The 19,316-nt window shown below is 36.5% G+C and overlaps 1 non-coding gene across 1 annotated transcript; it reads left to right on the top strand.

Moving 5' to 3' along the window:
- The first annotated feature begins 14,143 nt into the window (after positions 1 to 14,143).
- On the top strand, positions 14,144 to 14,250 carry LOC141675917 (small nucleolar RNA R71). The gene has a single exon (XR_012556543.1). It is a non-coding gene; the product is annotated as a small nucleolar RNA R71 (small nucleolar RNA).
- Positions 14,251 to 19,316: the final 5,066 nt, after the last annotated feature.

A 19,316-nucleotide genomic window follows, 5' to 3' on the forward strand; every position in this document is an offset into this window, starting at 1 on the left:
TAATCAAGTTCTGATGCTGACGTGGCAGTATTTATTTACTTGGTTTATTTTTAGTCATTACTTGAACGATAATATTTTTACAGAATATTGGTTAATGTGAGATAAAATAGTCATAATCATTATTGGTTAGTGGTTAGCGTGTATGTCTTGAAAAGTGCATGCGCACAGTAATTATTATTATATCCCGTGCCCATTAACTCTGGCTTTAGATCTTTTACTGACTGTTATTATTACACTTCAGTCTAGGGAGTCGAGGGGTCATTATTTTTATTTGTAATTTTTAAACCAGTCCTCGCGTCCCTTGGTATTCTATTGGCTATTTAAACCAACCATTCATTCCAGTCAAAACATCTTTCATTTTCTCACAATGTCACTCTCTTTTTATTCATATCATCAAAAATGGTCCGTTTCAACATGTTCCTGAACTATGAAACCTTTAACATCGAGTTGAGTTGTGATGAATGGCAACAGGAGTGGCATGTAACCGCCATTCCTGACGAGCTTTGGAACTCAGTTCCACAAAAGGTTCACACAAACTCTTGTTCTTATCAGTGGAGTATCACCTCCATCTTGATAGGTTGGAAGAGGAAAGGAGAGAAGCTCTCCGTTAGAAAGAACGGATAATCCGTCTTGCAGTGCTCTTCGTCAGTAGCAGAAAGAGTTAGTCGTTAGGTCTTCTTAGACAAGGACTAAGGCTGTTGATGTTAAGAATCATAGAATAGGACTATCTTGTATTTTTTGCATGTAATTGATAAATTTCATGAAATGTAATCATCTGTTATTTCAATGAAATTTTCTTTAATTGCAAGATTTGTTCTTTGTTTCTCAGATTATGTGACTGTGCATGTTTAATTACAATTTATTAATCTTTACTTCATCGATTGTTAATTCTTATTTTGTGATAAATGTTTTGATTAAATTCTGTTGATTTGAGGAAACAACTGAGGAACAGGTTCTCATATCAGAACCTGTTGTTGTAGAAGCTGAGAAGGTTTCTTCTCTGAAAGATACTGTAACTGGGAGTTCTAGGCCCCTCAAAAGGCTTAGAAAGTTAAATTCTTATGATAAAGCTCCTACAGTGTCTCCATCTTTGAAGAAATTAAAGAAACAGAGAGCTCACATGGACATAGTTGAGTCAGATTCAGATGTAGTGGAAGCAGCTAAGAAAGGGGATCAGGAATCTCTGATCTCAACAGAACCAGTTGTTATTGAATCACTTCCTTCTACACAACATGAAACTACTCAAGACAAAATTCCTACACCTCCTATGTCACCTATAGTTGATCCAGTACATACTGAAGAACCAGGTACAAGTGCTGAAATTGATATTCATAACTTGATTGTGCATGAGGTTTTGTACTTGGAAGCTCCACCAATTCAACTCACTCCACCAACAATATCAATTTTGGATGTTGATCAGAACCTGGCTGCAGATCAGAATTTAGAGGATAATGTTGAAGCCTATATAGCCTCACATACTGCTATTTTATCAGAGGATGCTGATACTGCAGGATCTACAAGTTCTGATGCTGCCAATGAAGAAACTACTGGTGAAGCTGCTGCTAATTTAGATGTTGATGCAGCTGGTCCATCAGGACATGCACCTCAACAAACAGTTAATAAAGCTGATTTAGTTAAGAAGTTTGTTACAAGAAAAGCACCAGTACCTTGGAGTGAAACTCCTAGAGGAAAGGAGTGGACTAAGGAATGGAACACAATTAGTTTTGTTCCTTCTGAAAAGATTCTTGCTGAGCATCTGGCAAAAGCTGATGAAATGCTGATAAATGATGATTTCAAGGCATAGCTGAGAGTTACCGCATTGAGTACTAGGCACCTTCAGGGTTAACACTCAACAACTCATGCCAAGGTGAATAAAATTCAAGAGACTTTGATCCAGCAAGACATGAATGTGAAACTTGAAAAGAACAGATTTTTCAAGCTAGCCTTTGACAAAATTGCCTACATTGAGAAAACTTAGGAGAAGCAACAAACTCAAATTGAAGAAATTCTGAAGAATCAAGCTTCTCACCAAAATCAACTCAATGAGATCCAATCCTCAGTGGAATTGCTTGTCTCTCTTCTTTTACCTGTTGATGCCAAAAAGGGGGAGAAAGAGATTAAGTCCAAATGCAATCTATTCAGATACTGAAAGGAAAGGATGATGGAAATGATGACCAGGGAAACTCTAACAAGGGTAGAGGTCAAGGTCAAGGCAAAGGATTTTCATCAAGTAAAGCTAGAATTATAAGGCAAGGAACAAGTTCTGGTACTGGGAGAAGAATAATTCTGATACTGGTAAAAGGATAAGTTCTGGTGAACATCTGGAACTTGATGAAGAAATTTTAAAGCAGTTATTTCTTAAAGAAAATCCAGGAATGGACTTTGAGAGTCTAAAGGAAGAAGAAGCTAGACTCAAAGCAGAAGGTGTCAAGACAAAATCTAAAGCTTCTGTTGTTGAAAAGAAATTTCCAAAGCCTAAGGGTATTGTGATAAAGGAAAGAACAAGTTCTGAGGCAACCAAAGCCAAATTACAAGTGAAAATTGATCCAAGGTCCAAGGGCAAAGAAAAAGTTGATGAACCTGTAAAGGTTTATATGCCAGTCATGGATGAAGAAATAATTGATGATGAATTTATGCTAATCTTACTCTGATGTAAAAGAATATTTTTCAAACAACCTATGACATGGCTCATGTTATTCAGAGTCAAGATATAGTAAGTTCTGATATGACAGTGAAGCAAGCAACCTCTGACATAGGTCAAGATGGCTTGATATCAGAAGATAAGGAAAAGGAAACCTCTGACATTTCTCATGTTAAACCTTCAAAGATACTCCTACCAGGATTCACCAAAGCTAAACAGACTCAACCTTTGAAGACTGCAACAAGTGGTTTTGAAGCAAGAGTTGTTACAGGAAAGGAAGCAATAGATAAATTTGGATTGGGTAGTTCTAATGAAAGAAGAGTACATAACACTACCAATGATCCAACTTCCTTAAGTGAACCAGGTGTTGGAGCAACTCCTGAAAGATTGAATCGACTTGAATCTGTACAAATGGTTTACCATACCTTTTTGAAAGAACATATCTTGTTATATTTTATGAGAGATGGAAGGGTATACCAGATTAGGCAGAATGCTATACCACTGAAGTATTTTGAGGAACTGGAACATGTTCTATTCCTACTTCAAGTGAAAGACAGATTAACAGATAGTGCTGCAGGGTATTTAAAGTCTCAAATTCAAAGACAGAAGAAGCTTTATTCTGTAAAGTATGACAGCACATACGGTCCCAAGTACAGAGATCACAAAGGTGATATTGTCGAAATGAAGTCTAACTCTGCTAAGATTATAAATACTTTTCTGGGTTATAAAGTTGTGGAATTCAATCTAGAGTCTGACAAGGCATATCTGATTAGACTAGATCAGGAGATAAGAAAAGCTAAGATAAATGATCTCAAAGCAGCTATTTTTCAAATTGGTGAAGATACAGCTGAATTGATAAATGCTAAAAGGAGGATGGTTAATGAACTTGAATATGCTGAGTGATGTTTGTTGAAAAACTATCTCAGAACAACTCCTGATATCAAAGAGATCAGAAATTGAAGCCAAGTCAAAGATCTACAACTGCTTAAATTCTTAAGTGTATACAGACTGAAGCTGTTATCAGAAGTTAAAGATGGTAAAGCTGAAAGGACTTTAAGTTGTAGTTATCTAGTCAAATTCTCATGCATTTGTACTTAATGTTTTTGACATCATCAAATATCTGTTGAACTTGTATATTATGCTAATTTACAAGTTGGGGAGATTGTTAGATATATTTGATAATGTCATGTGTAATATGATTTGTGTTTAGTTTTCAGATCTTACTTAACAGGACAAATCAGTACTTAACTGGAAATCGGCACTTATACTGAAGATAGAACTTAAGATATCAGAACTTAAGTTATCAGAAGATATTTATCAGGAGATAATATCAGGACTTAAGATGACTTTCAGATAAGGCAGGCGGCTGATTGAAAGGAAAGAAGATCGAGACTAAGACAGAAGGAATTATGCATGAAAAAAGAATTCTATGAAGAATAGAATACTTGGAAGAAAAGATAACTAGTTGATATATTTTAGGAAGCAGAATTATATTCCATATCAGTTAGAATTTATCTTCTAACTGTGTGGTATATAAACACAGGCATAGGGTTAACACTATAAGTGTTATTATCGAAGTTATTATTCTTTGTAACCCTAGAAGCTCTCGTGATAATTTGTTCATCACTGAGAGAGGACAGTTCCATATTGTAACAGAGTTTATTGTGTTAAATAAAATCTGTTTTCTGTTACTTGAGTTCTTATATCCGATTTGATTGTGCTAAACATTGTATTTAACCCCCTTCTACAAAGTGTGTGACCTAACACAATCAAGTGAGTTTTTGATAATTTGTGTGTGTGTTTGCAGTTAAACATTTTATCACTACAAGTTCATATCTCCTTTGTTCAATTATAATCCAAACATTTTTACAAGTAATTAAACTCCAAAAAAACACATTGACCCCCATCCCCCTCTGTGTTATATTTCACTGCACTTGATATCTAACAGTACGATACATGTTTTTAAATACACACTGAATTTATTGAATTAATTCAATTTTATTAAAAGTTTTATTAGCCTTAGTAATCAAATTATAATAGAAAAAGAAATAAAAATCATTTTCAACTATAACATGTTCACTTTTTTATTTCTCTCAATCAAAACAACTTTTCTAAATATCACGGACAAGTTTATTTAATAAAACAGGATAATAATATTATAACCAGTAATAACTAATAAATTACCTTTTTCATCTACTTAATTGTTTATTTTATTTTATTATTATTTTACTTAAAGACTTTGTTAAGCTCCTTGACTTTAGCAATCCATAAATTCTCAACTACTTTACAAGAACAACTTAGCATCATCATCCTTATTCCTCGACAACAACAACAACAACAACAACAACAAAAACAACAACAACAACAACAACAACAACAACAACAACAACAATCTCATCTCATCGTTTAAGACAATGCAAAAACTCTATATTCTTAAAACAACTGAAAAGTCAAAACCATCGACAGCACTGTTAGGGCGAAAACACGCGCTAATATTCATGCAAGTATATGCGTTCACAAGTAATATAGAATACTTTCTAGTTCGTTCCCACAGAGACTCAGACTAATTATGTTCAATTAACACTCACTCACCAATGTATAAGTACTTTCCAATGTCAAGACAATAACATTTAGAATTGATTAACTAATTATTAACTACAATTAACTACGAAAATTAACACTTAATTGACACTTGAATTAACAATATTATACACACATGAGATCACAACTTCATTACCACTTCCTTCAATAGTTATCGTTATTACCCTTAGCATGTAACGGTGATGATATCAATCGAATAACACGAAACTGATATAAGTCAACTTTCGTTGTACTAATACCATTCTACCAAGCATCCACAATTAAGGCAAAAGTTGAATAGGCATCAATTATGTTGAGACCCTATATGTCTACAGAATTTGACAACATAATGATTTAAGCACAAGTTATTCCTTATGATTACACAGGGCAAGTAAAACGGTTAGAGATACCCATTAATCATGCATACACATACATGAACCTATGCTAGCATGGCAAGTTCTAAATCTCAAGATCCATCGTCGCTTCACAAGAGATTAACACCTTATCTTATATGTTTGCGACGCACATAAGACGAATAAGCACAACCAATACTAGATATCATACAATCATCACACACTAAGGTAATAAACAACTAACTAAAGAATTCCATAGCAAATCCGTTACGACCCCATGATCACGATTAGCCCATGATTGAACTCATCGTCACCATGGGTTCATATGAAAATATGATAATAACACACGAGAATAATAACTAAAACTACTTATATTAAACCAGAGTACGTCAAAAGAGTAAATAGGTTCAAAGTAAAGAAAACTAGCATCCAACGTTACAACGAAATAAAGAATCACAAGAAAATATGCTTCATCTTCGTTGCGATGTGCTAAAACGGTCTTCTTCCTTATCTCCTCGCTCCTCGATTAATACTACTATTCAACACACGTGAAACGTCTCTGAAAACTACTTATATAGGAGTCCCACAAAACCCGGCTATCTCAGAAGTTGGAAGCTCAACAGAATTAGGAGTCTAAAAATAATAATTTAAATTTACGTCCCTGAGCGGCCGCTCAGCAATCCTGAGCGGGCGCTCAGCTTCCTGAGCGGTCGCTCAGCAGAGCTGAGCGGGCGCTCAGACACCTTCTGGAAAAAACTCTATTTTTGCTCCCGTTCTTTGCTGCATTCTGCTCCTATCTTCCCACTTGCAATGCCAAACACATGCCAAGGCTTATTCTTGATGAAATCTCTCCACAAATGCAAGTAATACCCTGAAATGCACAAACACTAGAAAAACGCATCAAATACACAAACAACTTGATTTCAAGACATCAATTTAAGTTATTATAAGACGTTCTAAGTGGTATAAAATGCCACTTATCACACCCCCAAACTTAAATCGATGATTGTCCTCAAGCGTCACAAACTCAAAAACAAAACAAAAATATGCATGAATGCAATCTATATGAAATGCAGTGATCCCCCTTACTACGACCAAACCAACCAACTTACGACATCTCAACAAATGCAATTAGGCGAATAAAGATCAATCAAATCATGCAAACTAACATACAGCCGGAAACGTGGTGTGTGCGGATGCTTAATAGATATGCTTCGAAACTAGATCAATTATCATAACTCTATTATCCTCAAGGTAATCACATGATTATACGAAGAATAAATTTTAGGCACAAAATGACTTATAACACTTCAAGATTACTGGAACTTATTACGAAATCATGCTTTTTATTTAACACAACACACAAATGCTTATTTGACCGTGCAATGAGTGAGGTCCACAAAAGACTTATACAATGGCATCCATGTAGCGAGCGTTAGGTTAGCGGATCCCAGACTATAAAAGCCTTAGGTCACTAGGCACAAAGTCCCCTAAGAACTTAATAACTCGAATACCAAAGAGCCCACTCGTGATCAATTATGCATTAACTCTCTATTTTTTTCTTTTCTTCTTTTTTTCTATTTTTTTTTCTTTTTTTTTCAAAATTTCTGTGCAAATGTGTTTCGCTCCATCTTGCTCAACCCTAGACTACTCGCATAAAAATATGAGCCGGCTACTAGCCATTTGACGCCTAGCCACAATTAGCAATGAATTCCACTTTTTACTCTAATTTTTTCTTTTCATGCCTTTTATCACTAAGAACCTATTATAAATTCTAAGCATAATCAATAGATTAACTTTGAAAACCATCAAACCATGACAACAATCTAGTCCTTAAGCATCCTCTAAGACTTAGTGAAATTACAAGTGTTTCTAGCATGCACGTCAACCTACAAGACTCAACATCACTTTAACGCTATCACTACACTCGCATCAACATCACAAATCAATTGGTAAAGCAACGCAAAAGGGATCATGGTATATGCATGAGCTACATGACATGATAAATAAAGCTATAAAATAAAATAAAATAAAAACTATATGACAAAAATATGCAATTATATGAACTAAACTATCATGAATATGCAACTATATGACACACACACAAAATATTCCTTAACTACCACCCTCAAACTTAAAATATTCACTGTCCCCAGTGAAGGTAATAGAAAAGAACACAGGGTATACCTACTAGGAGATATCATCATCATCATCACCCTCAGAGGGTGGAGTATCATGAGGCGGATATACAGAGTCCTCACCAAAAAAGGGCCACTGGATGTCAGCTCCAAGGCCTCTAAAAGCAGTCCCAAGTGCAAGGGTGAGCTCCTGAGCAAACTTGCTCTGCGTCTCGTACATAGCATCCATCCTCCTCGACAGCCTCCTATACTGGGCATCAGCCATCCCAGCACCCTCCTGAGCTCTAGAAGAACCTGCCTCATCACGCCCTGGTCTCGCCATGATAGCACCGCGTGCTGGACGCCCTCCTGAAAGACGATAACCCAGCCCATGCTCCTCGGGCTCTCCACCAGTCCACTCCTGCATCACATTCAGAGTCCCGGAATCAATAGGAGCGGCTGGCAGCTGTAACTACTCATGAGAAGGTCACTGAACTCCCACTACTCGGCAAAGCTTTGTAACAGTAGATGCATAAGGGATGTTCATGTGCTTCGCTCCCTTCAAAAGCTTCAGAATTCCTTGGTAGATGAACTCACCAAGGTCCACATAGTACTCCTCATTCAAAAAACCCCATAACAACTGTGCTCGCTCAACTGTAACCTCATGTGCATGTGAAGTAGGCGGAATATTAGCACAAATAAAGGCATTCCGGGCATGGACATACCTATTCATCGCAATCGCCAGAAAATGACAATACTCGTAATCCCAGTCTTGAACGTCCAAACCGTGTCCGGCCTACAGAGAGTAGCACAAATCAAATCTAAGTCAAAATCTTCAGCAGTCTTCTCGTTCCAATTCTCCTCCGTGGGCTTCCTCTGTCGCTGCCCAATCACACGGTGAATCGCCTCAAGGTAATAATCCACCGTCATCCCCCGCACAACAGAAAACCCATTCTTTTCAGCCTTCGCATTCGCATAGAACTCGCGAACCACGCTCATCGGGACTGCCTCTGGTGACTCACAGAAAGCAATCCAACCCTTCTCAGCAATCATTGGCAACAACTCACCATCCCTCCCCGATGGTAACAATCCCCTCTCCTTGAAAATTGGCTTACCCAGAAGCCTAGTATACTCCTCCTCAGCAGCCCTATCAAATAAACAAGGTCTCGCAGCAGTACCCCTTGAAGAATCAGCAGTAGGAACAGTGTTGCTACTATCAATAGTCCTGGATCTCTTGGGTGCCATTGAAACTGAGAAAAAGTGCTTAAGAATTGTGTTTTTGAATATGGGAGAGAGTTTAAGGTTCGAAAGTGTATGGGGGAGTATATGGAATAGTTGTATGTATATATAGGGTAGAGATTAGGTTAAAATTTGATTAGGAGTGAGTTTGAGGGTTAAAAATGTGGGTAATGGGAAGATAATTCGTGGGTAGTGGGGTTGTGTTGTATTTTTATGTTTTCTGGTTTTTTGTGTGTTTTTAGGCTAAAAAAAATTCAAGCAGTCGGGCCCTGAGAGGTCGCTCAGCAGAGCTGAGCGGGCGCTCAGGGACCTTCTGGAAAACTATTTTTTTGTCCTGGTTTTTCTGGTTTTTTTTGTGGTTTTGGATAGGTTACTAACTTTTAAGGGTTCCTGTAACAACAAATCATGGGTTGCCTCCCAAAAAGCGCTTCTTTTTCGTCATTAGCTTGACGTAGCGTACCTTACTCAAGTTGGCAATAAAACTGCACTAACCACTTCCCGGTTTGTCGTGTCCCCATAGTAATGCTTCAAACGCTGACCATTAACCTTGAATGCTTGGCCCGGATCATTCTCAAAAATCTCCACCGCTCCATGTGGAAACACAGTTTTGACAATAAAAGGTCCAGACCACCTTGATTTCAACTTTCCAGGAAAAAGTCGGAGACGAGAGTTGAATAAAAGAACTTGCTGCCCGGCACAAATGACTTATGATGTAGCTTCCTGTCATGCCACCTTTTCACTTTTTCCTTGTACATTTTTTTGTTCTCGTACGCTTGGAGTCGAAATTCATCAAGTTCATTTAACTGAAGCATTCGCTTCTTACCAGCTGCATCTAGATCAAGGTTCAACTTCTTCAACCCCCAATAGGCTTTATGCTCAAGCTCCGCAGGTAAATGACATCCATTACCATACACAAGTTGAAACGGGGACATCCCAAGTGGAGTCTTGTATGCTGTTCTGTAAGCCCAAACAGCTTCATCGAGCTTTAAAGACCAATCCTTCCTTGACGGACAAACAACTTTCTCTAGAATGCGCTTGATCTCTCTATTAGACACTTCCGCTTAACCATACGTTTGTGGATGATAGGCAGTAGCAACACGATGATTCACATTGTAGCGCTGCATCATAGAAATGAACTTACGGTTGCAGAAATGCGACCCCTCATCACTTATGATTACACGTGGCGTTCCAAACCTTATGAAAATCTGCTTATGAAGAAAATTTAACACTACCTTTGCATCATTTGTCGGCAGAGCTGTGACTTCTACCCATTTTGAGACATAATCGACTGCCAGCAAGATGTACTGATTATTGCAGGACGAGACAAATGGTCCCATGAAATCGATTCCCCAAACATCAAAGACCTCGACTTCAAGCATCACATTTAGCGGCATCTCATCCTTCCTCGTAAGATTCCCCACTCTTTGGCAACGGTCACACCTTAAAACGAACTGATGAGCATCCTTAAACAAAGTAGGCCAGAAAAAACCTGCTTGCAGAATACGAGCTGCCATTTTCTCACCACCATAATGTCCACCATAAACTGTGGCGTGGCAGTCTCGTAATATCCCCTCCGTCTCACAGAATGGGATACATCTCCTGATGATCTGGTCAGCTCCCTGTCTAAATAAATACGGTTCATCCCACATATACCACTTCACCTCATACAGAAATTTCTTCTTTTGAGCTGTATTCATATTAGGAGGCATTATATTGCTGACAAGATAGTTCACAATATCTGCGAACCATGGCTCTTCCTCCTGAACTGTGAACAACTGCTCATCCGGAAAAGATTCGTTGATCAATGTCTTCTCATGTGAAGTAGACTCGGGATTCTCCAATCTAGAGAGATGGTCAGCTACTTGATTCTCAGTACCTTTTCGATCCTTGATCTCTAACTCAAATTCTTGTAACAAGAGCACCCTACGGATGAGTCTAGGCTTCGAATCCTTCTTGGAAACCAAATAGCGAATGGTCGCATGATCAGTGAACACTTTCACCTTTGTCCCAAGCAAATAAGATCGAAATTTTTCGAAACCAAAGACTATAGCCAAGAGCTCCTTCTCAGTAGTGGTGTAGTTCATTTGAGCTCCATTTAAAGTCTTACTAGCATAGTAGACCACATGAAAGAGATTATTCTTGCGCTACCCAAGAACTGTGCCCACCGCATAATCACTCGCATCACACATCATCTCAAAAGGCTTTGTCCAATCAGGTGCTGTAATAACTGGTGCGGTTATCAAACTCTTCTTGAGAGTCTCGAATGCCGTCAAGCATTCATCATCAAATTTGAAAGGCACATCTTTCTCAAGCAAGTTGCACAACGGCTTAGATATCTTCAAAACGTCCTTGATGAAATGCCGATAAAACCCCGCATGACCAAGAAAACTACGGATTCCTTTCACAGAAATAGGTGGTGGAAGATTTTTAATGACTCCCACCTTGGCTTTGTCCACCTCAAGACCCTTGCTAGAGACCTTATGCCCAAGAATAATGCTTTCACGCACCATAAAGTGACATTTTTCCCAATTGAGCACCAAATTAGTTTCCACACACCTTTTGAGCACCACACGAAGATTATTCAAACATTCATCATACGAATGTCCAAAGACGGAGAAGTCATCCATGAACACCTCTACATTATTTCCAATCATATTAGAGAATATAGCCATCATACATCTCTGAAAAATGGTTGGTGCGCCACATAAGCCAAACGAAACTCTGTGAAAAGCAAACGTGCCAAATGGACAAGTGAAGGTAGTCTTTTCTTGATCCTCTGGTGCAATACAAATCTGATTATACCCCGAATAGCCATCCAGAAGATAATAATACTCATGATCGGACAACATGTCAAGCATCTGATCAATAAATGGAAGAGGGAAGTGATCCTTCCTCGTGGCCTTATTCAACTTTCTGTAATCCATGCATACCCTCCATCCTGTGACTGTTCGAGTGGGAATGAGCTCGTTCTTCTCATTTGCTACCACAGTAATACCTCATTTCTTAGGTACACATTGCATGGGGCTCACCCAAGAATTTCCAGAAATTGGATAAATGATTCCTGCATCCAGCCACTTCAGAATTTCTTTCTTCACCACTTCTTTCATGATAGGATTAAGTCTTCGTTGTTGCTCAACAGTCGGCTTACTACCTTCCTCTAGCAGAATTTTATGCAAGCAGTATGAAGGGCTGATCCCCTTGATGTCTGTTATAGTCCATCCGATAGCCGATTTGAATTCTCTCAAGATCCTCAGGAGCTTGTCCTCCTCACCACCTGAAAGGTCAGATGCAATAATAACAGGTAAAGTAGATGCATCACCTAAAAAAGCATACCTCAAGTGTTCAAGCAATGGTTTAAGCTCCAAGGTAGGTGCTTCCTCAATAGATGGTTTGAGCTTTCCTTCAGCATTTTTGAGGTCAGAAGTACCAAGAGATTCAAACGGCATGTCTAGCTTGCGCCTCCAAGGAGAAGCATTTAGATATTGTAGTTGCTCATTTCCATCCTCATCATCACTGTCAAAGTCCCCCACTAAGGCTTTCTCTAATGCATCAGACATTAGCATATGATCAAGTTCTGAAGTAACCGCGGAATCAATCAAATCCACCTTTAAGCACTCCTCATCTTCTGTAGGGAATTTCATGTCTTTGAATACATTGAATGTCACATCCTGATCCTGCACCCTCATAGTAAGTTCACCTTTCTGCACATCTATCAAGGTACGGCCTGTAGCCAAGAATGGTCTCCCCAAGATTATGGGAATCTTCTTATCTTCCTCGAAATCTAGAATTAACAAAGTCTGCAGGAAAGAAGAGCTTATCCACCTTTACTAGCATATCCTCCACTATGCCTTGTGGGTATGTAATAGAACGATCAGCCAATTGTAGAGACATGTAGGTGGGCTTTGGATCAGGCAAAGTCAACTTTTTGAAGATAGACAACGGCATCAAATTGATGCTTGCTCCCAAATCACACAGGCATTTGTCAAAAGACAACTTGCCAATGGTGCAAGAAATGGTGAAGCTACCTGGATCTTTAAGCTTTGGAGGTAATTTTTGTTGCAGCACAACACTGCACTCTTCCGTTAGAGCAACGGTCTCAAGGTCATCCAGTTTCACCTTCCTTGAAAGAATACTCTTCATAAATTTCGCATAACTAGGCATTTGCTCCAGCGCCTCAGCGAAAGGTATATTGATGTGAAGTTTCTTGAACACCTCCAAAAACTTACCAAACTGCTTATCCAGCTTTTGTTGTTGTAATCTCTTAGGGAAAGGTGGTGGAGGATAGAGCTGTTTCTCCCCTATATTACCCTCAGGCAGAGTGTGTTCAACAGTAGTCTTCCTTGGTTCTGCCACTTTCTCCTTTTGCTTCTCTTCTTTGCTAACTTCTGCTTCTTCGTCTTTTGCTTTTTCAGCATCAGCAACTTTTCCAGACCTTAAGGTAATAGCCTTGACTTGCTCTTTCGCTTCCTTTCTGCCTGTCGCTTCCTTTCCGCCTGGCACTTCAGTATCACTGGGAAGTATGCCAGGTTGACGATTGAGCACTGTATTGGCTATTTGACCGATTTGATTTTCCAAGGTCTTGATAGAAATAGCCTGACTTTTACACAACAGCTTAAGTTCCTCAAAATCAGCACTAGAAGGTGGAGCTGCACCTCCTTGTTGAGGATATGATTTCCTTTGAGCATAATATTGTGGTTGCTGGAATCCAGGTGGATTAAACTGTTTACTTACGCTTTGCTGATATGGTTGCAGAATAGCATTCTAATATACTCCAGCTGAAATTTGGATGATTTCTGTTGTTAGGATGATAAGTAGCTGGCACGGGCTGTTGCGGTCGCTGATAATTGTTCACATGCTGAACAGATTCATTAACAAGAGAACACTGATCCGTAGCATGAGAACCTGCATAAAGCTCACAGACCATAGCTATCTGATTGGCTTCATAGGTGGCTAAAGAATCGACCTTCATAGACAGCGCTTGGAGCTGCGCTGTAATAGCTGTAGCTGCATCAACTTCCAGAATACTTGCTACCTTCCCAGGCATCATCCATTGAGTTGGGTTCTGATGCTCATTTGCAGCCATAGTCTCAATAAGATTATAAGCCTCAGTATCGCTTTTGGCCTACAAGGCACCTCCAGCTGCTGCATCGAGCATGGACCGAGATTGGGCCCCCAAACCATTATAGAAACCAGTGATCACCATCCAATCAGGCATACCATGATGTGGACACTTTCTCAACATCTCCTTGTAGCGTTCCCAAGCTTCGTACATGGATTCTGTAGGCTGCTGCACAAACTGAGTAAGAGCACTCCTCATAGCCGCAGTCTTCACCATTGGATAGAACTTCACCAGAAACTTATGTGCAAGATCTTGCCAAGTAGTGATGGTTCAGAATATAACCAGTCCTTAGCTTTATCCCTCAGTGAGAATGGGAAAAGCCTCAGCTTGATAGCCTCATCAGTCACACCATTATATTTGAAAGTACTACAGATCTCGACAAAATTCCTGATGTGCATGTTGGGATCTTCAGAAGCAGCACCTCCAAAAGAAACAGAGTTCTGCACCATCTGAATAGTGCCCGGCTTGATTTCAAAAGTGTTAGCCTGAATAGTCGGGTGAAGGATGCTTGACTAAATGTCATCAATTTTAGGCCGAGAAAAGTCCATAAGAGCTGGATATGCCGGAACTATACGATCACCCATGATTACTGGTTCTTTCTGCTCACTTTCTGTATTCGAATCTTCAAAATCTATCTTTTCCGGATTACCAATAACTTCGTCTGTCTCCTCAGCCGTATCTAAAGTCCTCTTGCGAGTACGAGAAAGTGTTTGCATAAACGCTCGTTAAAGTACCTGAAACACAACCGGAAACAATAAGTAACAAGTTTTAATCGATGAGTCCTAATGACCACTGATGGTAAGTACATAAACTAAACAAAAACGCCGAGTCCCCGGCAGCGGCGCCAAAAACTTGTTAGGGCGAAAACACACGCTAATATTCACGCAAGTATACGCGTTCGCAAGTAATATAGAATACTTTCTAGTTCGTTCCCACAGAGACTCAGACTAATTATGTTCAATTAACACTCACTCACCAATGTATAAGTACTTCCCAATGTCAAGACAATAACACTTAGAATTGATTAACTAAGTATTAACTATAATTAACTATGAAAATTAACACTTAATTGATACTTGAATTAACAATATTAAACACACATGAGATCAGAACTTCATTACTACTTCCTTCAATAGTTATCATTATTACCCTTAGCATGTAACGGTGATGATATTAATCGAACAACACGAAACTGATACAAGCCAACTTTCGTTGTACTAATACCATTCTACCAAGCATCCACAATTAAGACAGAAGTTGAATAGGCATCAATTATGTTGAGACCCTATATGTCTACAGAATTTGACAACATAACGATTTAAGCACAAATTATTCCTTATGATTACACAGGGCAAGTAAAACGGTTAGAGATACCCACTAATCATGCATACACATACATGAACCTATGCTAGCATGGCAAGTTCTAAATCTCAAGATTCATCGTCGCTTCACAAGAGATTAACACCCTATCTTATATGTTTGCGACGCACATAAGACGAATAAGCACAACCAATACTAGATATCATACAATCATCACACACTAAGGTAATAAACAACTAACTAAAGAATTCCATAGCAAATCCGTTACGACCCCATGATCACGATTAGCCCATGATTGAACTCATCGTCACCATGGGTTCATATGAAAACATGATAATAACACACGAGAATAATAACTAAAACTACTTATATTAAACCAGAGTACGTCACAAGAGTAAATAGGTTCAAAGTAAAGAAAACTAGCATCCAACGTTACAACGAAATAAAGAATCACAAGAAAATATGCTTCATCTTCGTTGCGATGTGCTAAAACGGTCTTCTTCCTTATCTCCTCGCTCCTCGATTAATACTACTATTCAACACACGTGAAACGTCTCTGAAAACTACTTATATAGGAGTCCCACAAAACCCAGTTATCTCAGAAGTTGGAAGCTCAACAGAATTAGGAGTCTAAAAATAATAATTTAAATTTACGTCCCTGAGCGGCCGCTCAGGAAGCTGAGCGCTCAGCAATCCTGAGCGGGCGCTCAGCTTCCTGAGCGGTCGCTCAGCAGAGCTGAGCGGGCGCTCAGACCCCTTCTGGAAAAAACTCTGTTTTTGCTCCCGTTCTTTGCTGCATTCTGCTCCTATTTTCCCACTTGCAATGTCAAACACATGCCAGAGCTTATTCTTGATGAAATCTCTCCACAAATGCAAGTAATACCCTGAAATGCACAAACACTAGAAAAATGCATCAAATACACAAAATACTTGATTTCAAGACATCAATTTTAGCTATTATAAGTCGTTCGAAGTGGTATAAAATGCCACTTATCAAGCACTAACCAGTAGTTGTCGTGAATATATTTTGTAGGGGTCCACAGTAAAAATATTTATTTTATATAATTTTTAAGTCGAATTATTTATCTATCTATATTATTATATAAAATTCAAAACTTTGGGGTACTTCCTTCAATTACATAATTGCCTTTTCTTTAAAAAATTTAATATTTTACTCAATTTCCCTTACTTGATTAATATCTAACCAATTACCTTTATAAGTAAATATGTTGCTTTTTTTATTTTCACCAACTAAAACAACTTTTTCTCTACAAATATTTTTGACAATTCTTTTTAATCTATACCTTTTTTAAGTAAAACATGTTAAAACAAATCTTTCTCCAAAAAAATATTGGACAATTCTTTTTAATATATGTTAATTATATATCTATCTTCTATATTATCTATATTATTATATTAAAGACGAAACAATGATAGTTTGGTTTGTAGTCGGTTTGGTCATCGTAATTATATTGATATTTAAAATAAATCACTCTAATAAATAGATTAATATTCACACTAGAATTATATAAATAAAAATAGAAATATAAAATGTCGAATGGTCTTGGTTTAAACAAAATAATATATAATATTCACCTGGGCCGGTCTAAACAAAATTATACTATTAATCTAATCTTAAACAAAAAAAACAAAAATAAACTACATACAGTTATTTGTGATTGTTCGAACTAAAATAAAATAATAAAGACTAATAAAAATTTAAAAGGAAATTCATTTAATCGGTATAATATCATCAGGCTAAACAAAAATAACATGCGGGCAAAAAAAAAATAAACGTTTAGCTGATAAAATATCATCAGGCTAAAACAAAATTATATATCTATCTATTCGGTGTAAAACAAAATTATATTTACCCCGAACTAAAATAAAACTAAACAAAAAACTAATGTAATTAGCTCAATTTGATTAATACAACTTGCATGATACTAAAACCAAGATTTGCTAGCTAATGCTAATGCTAAAATAATAAATATTACCGATCTGGATAAAAAATATTTTATGAAACGGGCTAAAACAAAAATAAAATTTGAAATGTAATACATTGGTCGATATAATGTCATCACGATAAAATAGAATATATTAGCTATTCGATTTAAGACAAAATAAATTCACTCGGTGCTAAAATAAAATAAAAAACAAACTAAATATAATTAGCTGGTTGATAAAATAATATAATATGTATTATTGATCTACGCTAAAATTAAAATTAAATTCAAACTAAATATAATTTTTACATTATTGACTCTGTGTTAAAATAAAATTGAAATTTACCTAATTCGTTGGTAGATATAACGTAGACTTAGAATAGTGGGATATTGGGATCCGACCCCGATAGCCGAAATATTAAAAGATGTGTGTACAATGTTTGGGTTTATATAATTAAGGATATCCTTACTATTTTCATAACACTAAAATAGAGATGGTTCCTTTATTAGCAATATTGCGTCAGACTAAAATAAATCAATATATGTTATTCATCTGGACTAAAAAAAGTATACAATCGATTAATGAGAAATCAAAATTAAGATAAGAAAAGAATTAGACCGGCTAAAATAATATGTACTTTTATCAATGTTAACATAATTTTTTTTACCATTTGTACATAATTTTTCTTACCATTAGTACATAATTCTTTTTACAATTGATCCTGACTTGATCAAATTAAATTAAAATAAATCTAAATATAATTAGTTGAATATTTTCAGTATACCAAATTAAAGATAATTCGCATAGATTTGAGCTACCTTTTAATTAAAACATAATTATATTTCATTAACATACCTATAAATATCAATAAAACTATATTTTTTAATTAGTGATATTTTTTTAAAACTAAAATATCACTAACATTTACATGTGTATGTTTAAATTTTTTTATCAAATCATGTCATTAAAAATATCTAATAAATAAATTTCAAAGCATAAAATTTTCACTTGAAATAAAATTTAAAATTATATAATATTAAAAACAAACTATGCATCACACGGGTTTTAAGCTAGTATATTATAACAAACAAAACATTAAAATTTTGATTGGTCGGCCGGCCGGTCATTCTAATTCTAATTGATATTGAAGTCAGTTTTCTCTACCAATTTAAATTCTAATTTAAATTGAACTCTATATTACTATATTTGATATTAAAGTCAAGTCTTTTACAAATTTAAATTTAAATTCATATTGATGTCAAAAACTAAAACTTAACTTTTAATTAAAATATTATCAGTTTTTTGTAAAACAAAAAATATTTGGTACACGCTAATTTTACCAAATTACCCCTAAACCACATTTTTCATTATCGAATTACCCTTAAAATATATTTTACATAATTACCCTTAATTATAAATAATTACCCTATATTTTGAAAATAATTAGATTCCCTTTATATATACGATTTTCTCTGAAATAATTAGAACCACTCTCTTATATATATAACAGGCGAAACTTTAAAAAAAATTGTCACGATACCTATTTATTAGTAAACGTTTATTTTACCGAAAAAACTTCAATTTTCATATACTTTTATAAAATTAACTATAGTCTTTTTGATTTACAATATATAATGAAATTGTCTTGAACACAAGCAGACACACTTCGATTTTGATAATAAATTTGTATTTGTATCATTCTTCTTCAACGAACATGAAATTCTCCCTCACACAACACCGCTTCTCTAGAGAGATTAAAGAAGTATGATTCTTTTAATCTTTGCAGATTCTATCTCTTGAGATTTATGAAATTTATATTATATTAAATATTAATTTCAAGATGAAAAAAATGGGCATGTAACTACCCTGTTTTACCTCTGCATTTATAAGGGAAAATATTTGGGAAAATATTATAACCTCAGGCTACTACCTGAGGTCATCATGATTCTCTTTCAAGATTTACCGGTCCTTTAAAAGACTTGAAGAAAAAATAAAACAAA

This window comes from Apium graveolens, chromosome 7 (assembly GCF_009905375.1).
Source record: "Apium graveolens cultivar Ventura chromosome 7, ASM990537v1, whole genome shotgun sequence".
Taxonomy (NCBI): domain Eukaryota; kingdom Viridiplantae; phylum Streptophyta; class Magnoliopsida; order Apiales; family Apiaceae; genus Apium; species Apium graveolens.